Source organism: Podarcis cretensis, assembly GCF_951804945.1.
Source record: "Podarcis cretensis genome assembly, chromosome: 11".
NCBI classification, from domain to species: domain Eukaryota; kingdom Metazoa; phylum Chordata; class Lepidosauria; order Squamata; family Lacertidae; genus Podarcis; species Podarcis cretensis.
The window spans coordinates 34,385,757-34,392,868 of NC_137180.1; positions in this window are offsets into that span (position 1 = coordinate 34,385,757).

Consider the following 7,112-nt stretch of genomic DNA (forward strand, 5'->3'; position numbering starts at 1 on the left):
CCATTGTAAAAGCCTTCAAACACCCTGTTCCTCCCCCACGCCATTCAACCCCTTTTTGTGATGGTTTCGGGTCGCTTCCGGGTTTGACACAATACGCATGTGGGCAGTTGTGCTCATATTGAACACGCACAAATGGGGGGGGGATTTGCCTGTACAGTGGTACCTCGCGTTAAGTACTTAATTCGTTCCGGAGGTCCGTACTTAACCTGAAACTGTTCTTAACCTGAAGTACCACTTTAGCTAATGGGGCCTCCCGCTGCTGCTGCACTGCCGGAGCATGATTTCTGTTCTCATCCTGAAGCAAAGTTCTTAACCTGAAGCACTATTTCTGGGTTAGTGGAGTCTGTAATCTGAAGCGTATGTAACCTGAAGCGTATGTAACCTGAGGTACCACCGTATAGCATGTTTTCGGATAGCTGTCATGGTTGACAACCTAGCAGCACTAGGGCATCCTCACACCACCTGGAGTGCAGTGATTCAGTACTGAGGTTGCCACACACAGAGATTAAAAGACAATAGATGGTTCAGTTAGTCAAAGGCCTGGGAGAACAGGAATATTTCCTGGGGAGAGCATTCCACAAACAGAGAGCCAATGCAGAAAAGGCCCATTCTCATGCTGCCACCCTCTGGACCTCTCCTAGAGGAGACACACAAAGTTTATTTCTTGCTCTCCCCCACACACACCACATGCTCCGATTAGGTCTCCTACTTTTTTATTTCAAATAAGCAAATACAAATACATGAATAGTTTCTAAATTTTTTTGCTTCACAAAGTGTAGCATCCATGCTAATTGAATGTCTATTCTTTATCTTATTAAAGCACATATGCATTTTTTTAAAAGTTGAAAATCTGCCTGGGGAAGCAGGAGAGAGTAGACTCAGGAGGTCAAAAAGAGTCAGCCAATCCGTGCTGTGCAGAGCCAGCTTCAGCTGGAAAAGAAAAAGAATAGGTTCTCCCCCCCCCCGCCCCCGATTTCAGTCTTTATGAGATAATTATATAACTAAATAAAATACAACCCGTTTAAATGATGTACCTCCCAGACACACCCAGAAACAAAAGCTACCCTCCTGCAGAAATGTCCAGACCATTTTGTAAACCTTTTGTGCTAATTTTATTTTACATTTCTGAAAAAATATTAGCATCGCATCTGTGCACTTCTCTGATGTATGACTGCAAGTGCTCAATTAACCACATTTTCTTTCTCAGAGAGGACACACACAGCATGACCATCTCCGCAATAAGGATATCTGTGGGAATATCCTGCTATACATAAAATGTGCTTGTGGCATGCTCATCAATGATCCTACAGAATATGCACTTAACCATCAACACTGAACTCAACTTATACCAGCGAGAGCGACTTGGCTTAAATCCAGGTGTTTGGACTTAACTGCATTGCTGCCCAATGATTTTCCAAACAATAAATTATGCATGTTGTTCAGTCAAGAGAAATTATCTTCATTTCATGTCCACAGAACATCATCAGCATTCAGATTCCCCGCCCACCCCTCTTCATCTGAAATTAATGTTTGGCTACTGCAGACTAGCAAGGAGTGAAGAAGGTCTGTTGGTTTGAGCGCCTGCATTCTTGTTTACAGTTTGATCGTGAAAGATTGTGCAACACAGTTTCTCTGTTTGGGATCACTGAAGTGTGCCCTGTGGAGCTCATCCTTGACGTGACGTGTCTGTGCCAAGCAGCTAGTGACACTTGCCTAGGAACAAAAAATTTCAAATACTGTGTTTCATTGCAGAATCAAATCTCAGCCATCTTCCATATCCCCCATAACCAGCAACCCAGACCCTTTTCTTCCCAGCAGAGCTGCACCCTGCCCTCATTTTCACTTATAACATTTGATGTTGCATTCAGTAAAGGTAAAGGAACCCCTGACCGTTAGGTCCAGTCGCAGACAACTCTGGGGTTGTGGCGCTCATCTTGCTTTATTGGCCGAGGGAGCTGGTGTTTGTCCGCAGACAGCTTCCGAGTCATGTGGCCAGCATGACTAAGCCGCTTCTAGCGAACCAGAGCAGCGCACAAAAATGCCGTTTACCTTCCCGCCGGAGCAGTACCTATTTATCTACTTGCACTGCATGCTTTTGAACTGCTAGGTTGGCAGGAGCAGGGACCGAGCAACAGGAGATCACCCCGTCACAGGGATTCAAACCGCCGACCTTCTGATCGGCAAGCTCTAGGCTCTGTGGTTTAGACCACAGAGCCACCGTGTCTCATTGCATTCAGAGCAGTGTGTAAATTATCTGAGGTAGATTAGACATGCCCAAGGTTAAATGGGATTGTGAATCCAGAGCTCCCTGGCCCAAGTCTAACATTCCTTGCATTGTGTACATCTTGCCTAATATTCCATGTACTGTACCGTGTCACACTGGATGGAGTGACCTGACCCTATTCAACATTCCACAGGCCATAACATATCTATTTAGGAAGACCCAGAGCATCCACTGCTGTCATGTGAACACTAGATGCATATTACTGATGAGCTGAGCTCATGTTTCACTGATACAAAGTCCTCAGTTGATTTCTTGGCCTTTGAAGGCTCACAAGTATCTAAGGCAGAGGTGGTGAAGTGGATCCGGTTGGCAGGCCAGATCCCAACTTCCTCCATTACCCGTGGGCCAACACTGCCCACCTGTCAATCATCAGATGTCATTATGACACCAGGTGACAACTTCAAAGGGGGCCTACTGTATCAGCTGATCAGAGGTCACATTGTGCCCTCTGAAGTTTGTTTGCAGGTGTGGTTTGAATTCAAACTACACCTGCAAATGGACAAAGTGGAACTCATAGTGACCCCCCAACAATCAGCTGACTGGCACTGAAAACACCCCTTCAAAGGAACTCACTGAATGCACTGATGAGACCCACTTGCAAAGAAACAATTGACAGCTCAGTTTAAGCCTTTGTTCATTCATTTGAAGCTGCATACTAACCTGCCCCACACCTGACAAGGGACAGATCTGATGTGGGGCAGGTGGCTCTGCAGGCCAAACTGGGACATGTGCTAGGCCTATAGGCCAGAGGTTCTCCACCCCAATCTAATGTATCACTTGAGAATAAACACCTGCTAATGGATCAAGTTTGTTATTTGGCTTCTGCTATCTAAATCTTGCCTAAATCTAAATCCATGAACAGCACTGAGGCTTTGAGTTTTAGTTACCTTATCCTTGAAAACTATCTGCTGCCCAGTCAAGAATATGAATACAGCACCCACAGGACATCTACATATAGCTAAATACAGTATGTCTAGATTTTTCCTAGGTGTATTCAAACGTACAGTATTTATGTTTCAAGACTGTCCCATAAGAAGCTTCTAGGAAACTTTCAGATAAGAACTGGAATGCTTGGTGGAAGTGAACAATTAAGAATGAGATGTTTTGGAATCCTAAAGCACTTCCAAATGAAATAATTACGTATTACAGGAATTGTACAAACTGTTTCCCAAGAAACACATATTGAATATTTAGTGTCATCATGTTATGAAACAATTATTGTTAAGAAGGCATCTGCTTTTCCTTCCTTTGAACAATACATAGATATGAGCTATTAAAAAAAACCCCTCCAACTTTTATCACATTCCCAGTGCAGCATATTTTCCCATTAGCAGTTCTACTAAACATGTAAAAACATGTTAGAAGTTACAAAACAGCACAAACTTGAACTTTAGGCAAGGTAATCTCAGACTGATCCTGACATCAGCATTATATAAACTGCTGATCTTAAGTTGTTAATAGCAGGAACAAGGAAGGGGGAAAATAAGGTTTTATGATATAAATATATTAGTCACTTTTCTCCCTTAGGCCACAGAAGAACTAGTCTTTTAATGGGTTAGCAGTCTTATTGTCATTGTGATTCTGCAATTCTTATGAGGAGGGTCCTTTTAGAGAAATGCCTCTAACATTGCATAGCTGGTTATATTTGCCAGTTCCCGACTCTATAAGTATTTAGGAAGCCAAATAATCTTCCACCAAGCATTTAAGGTTAGAGGTTAGTCGGTGCCCAAGATCCTTGGAGGCCAGTCCTTGCTTGCAAAACACTTCAGTGTACATGTGGAAGGGAGACATAGCCAGTTTTCTTTCTCTTTGAAGCCTCTCATACTTCATGCTCCAGAAGACCCCTGATCTTTATAGGGGCTTTAAAATGAGCAAATAGGGCTGCAGACAGAAGAGGAGGTGCAAAAATACCTTGGATCCCCATGAAGATGTTGCTTTGTGTGTTGTTATTTTGCACTGGTGGCAGTTTTATATTGTTGGCTATAATGGATTTTATGATAATTGTAATTGTAAGCTGTTGGGTTTTAAATATAAAGTGGGTTAAAATGACTGAAAAAAATTAATAAAAATACTTAAATATATTTATATGCATATAAATATCTCTGGCCACAAAATACTTAGTAAAATTTGTTTATTTTAAAATACTTGCTCACATTGAAGTTTTGCATTGTATCCAGAAGATATCTTGCCGCCAGTTGCCCTAGACAGTTCTCAGTACTGCAACATATTGTTCACCCACAAGCTGCACAACACCATCACCGACTTGTAATGTTTCCATGATTTCTGACTCATCTACAGTAGGAAATTTGCTGCCCCTTCCTCCAGTGGAAGCCTCCTCTGGATCACAGTCTCTTTGACAAATGGAATGAACCTTTATATTACAGAATGGACAATCTGAGCCAGCGCAACAGGTATCATACCAAATGTTAAATATTTACAGCTGTATTGTTATGAAGGATGTGCAGTGGGGTGTTTTTTAAAAATAAAATAAAAAATACAGTGTCATATTGAACACCATCCTAGAATCAGTTCGGGTGAAGTGAGATTTAGGAAAAAATTAAAACAAATAATACAGTGTTTCAGCAAACCATTCAGGTCTGAAATATATGTACTTTTGTCTTAGAGAAATCCCATTTCAAAATGCTTGTATGCTTTCCAATTTTATGATATTCTGATATATATTTCAGCATATAGTTTAGGAACTTTTTATTATAAATACTTAGCGAAAACAAAATTATTTCAGATTAATGAAGAATTAATTTATAATAATATGATAATGCCATAATTAATTTATATTAAGATGGTAATACCAGCATAATACCCAGCTTCTTTCTATTGTGAAATTAATTTACATAATTTTTAAATAGAAAGAGCATTACTTGCAATGAATAAACGTGCATTTCTGTACACTTGGGAAGTCATTGAAACAGACTATGTGTGCTGAAAGATTCACCTTCTTGTTTATATGTCCATTAATAAAAAATATGAGAAGTGGGTGGACCTACAGTACAATAATTCATTCATTTTTTAAATATAAATCTATATCTCTAGTCATTTTTCAATATAGTAAGGTACATAATATATATCTACATAACTGAAACTGTGAAATTGTTTAGGTATTCATCTCAGCTAGTAAAATGCCATTATGCATTTAGATTTTTAAATGTAACATTGCAGTGCAAAAGTAGAAAAGCAACTTTACAGATCAGAATTATGAGAACTCAAACCACAGTATAAATTGTAACGGCGTGTTTCCACTCCAAGCAGAAAGCATGTTAAAGAAACTATTTTAGAAACGTATCCCAATCCTAAACAACGCTTACTCGGAAATTAAGGGCTGCTCGCTTTAGCCTGAAACCCTCCGGAGTGCACAAGAGACACCAGCAAATCAGAGATGGTCAACACTACATTGCCAACCCTCCTGCAGGCATTTCTGTCACCAGTTGAATGGCATCCAAGATAGAGGGGGAAATGAATCTGGCACATTAAGAGGATGCTGAATCTCATCCACCAGTTAACAGTGCAATCATCAGCACTAGATGTGTACTGCACTGAACGTGTTAGTCTAGGTGGACGTGCCCTGTTCCCCATCCAGACCTGCAGATGGCTTGTGGTCCACCGCGCAGCCCTGATAGGAACGGGGTGAAATTCAGTTCGGTTTGTATTTTACCGCAAACCGACCCAATTCACGCTTTCACAAACAACATGCAAACTGAAAAGCAATTTTCCTTCCGCCTTTCATACTTCTCTGAACTTTTGGTGCATATATTAAGGGAAAGAGTGCATAGAGCACATATTGAAAATACTATTATTATTTTATTTATTATTTATTAAATTTACACACTGCCCTTCATCTAAAGATCTCAGGGCGGTTCACGAGATAAAAATGCAAGCTAAAAGCACAAAATACCGGTAGGCTAAAACAAAAACATAACATAACAATAACTCTCACAAACACAAACACATTTAGAAGGCTGTAGAATATTATTTATTATTGTAAAAAATTACAAATATGAGTTATATTAGGGAAAATTACTTGCAGGAATGTGTGTGTTAGGTACAATATGGATGTTAAACGGCAACTCTATGAAACCAGTGAGTGGGTTCATCTGAATATTTGGAGTGCATCAATATGCTGATTACTACACACAGCTCTGTTTCACCTTACATTGTGGCTGTACTACTAGACTCGTGTCTAGTTTCAGTAACAGACTGAATGAAAGTCAATAAACACAATCTCAATCCACTATTAGGTTGAAGCACAATTAGAAGGTGGTTCCCTAGACGGGATGGGAGGGTTTCAATCTGTTCTGAAAGGGGTTGCACTCCCCTTAAAAGCACAGGTACATGGTTTAGAGGTTCTTCTGGACCCATTACTGTCTCTGGAGACACTAGTGGCCTGGTGCTAGGGAGTGTTTTCCGTAAGCTTCAGCTGGTGGCCTTTCTATGATTGCCTAGCTTCTGTTGTCTATGATCTGGTAACCTCTAAGTTAGACTACTGCAATACTCCATTTTGTGCAGAATTCAGTGGCCAGATGGCTGACTGGCCTTATGTGGCTCAGGTCCCCAGTACCTCAGACCACCCCTCCCCACATAAACTTCACCAGACCCTGTAGTCATTCATAATCAACCCTTCTCCCTTCTCTGAGGGAAATGGATGGTGGCAACATTAAAACAGGTTATTTCTGTGGTAGCTTTCCATTTGTTGAATACTCGGAAGAATGCCTGGTACCATCATTATCCGTTTCAAGGTACCAGGCTAAGGCATTCCTGTTTGCCCAGATACCTCAGTATGATTCTGGCCTCTTTTGTGGTGCTCATCTTTTAG